Raw genomic sequence first — 341 nt, 5'->3', positions numbered from 1 at the left:
CACTGTCAATATAAAATGTTTTATATAGGGTAAAAACTCACATACAATCGACTTCACGTGAAGTTAATAGCTGAGAGTTGTTAGATGAAAATTTAGTTAAATTAGTCAAATCATCTAACAGCTCTCAACTATCAACTTCACGTGAAGTCGACTGTACCTGAGTTTTCACCTTTATATAGTCGTCCAATTATATCCGTCCTTTTAAATATACGTTAATTGGATAAAATTATTTTACACTTATAGTGTATCAAAATTAATTTTTTAATATAAATATTCAATTACAAGTTTTCAAATTATCAATTTTATTATTTTTTAATTTCAAAAATATGTTATTGATGCTG

Source organism: Arachis ipaensis, chromosome B09 (assembly GCF_000816755.2).
Source record: "Arachis ipaensis cultivar K30076 chromosome B09, Araip1.1, whole genome shotgun sequence".
NCBI classification, from domain to species: domain Eukaryota; kingdom Viridiplantae; phylum Streptophyta; class Magnoliopsida; order Fabales; family Fabaceae; genus Arachis; species Arachis ipaensis.
This window is presented reverse-complemented; position numbering follows the sequence as displayed.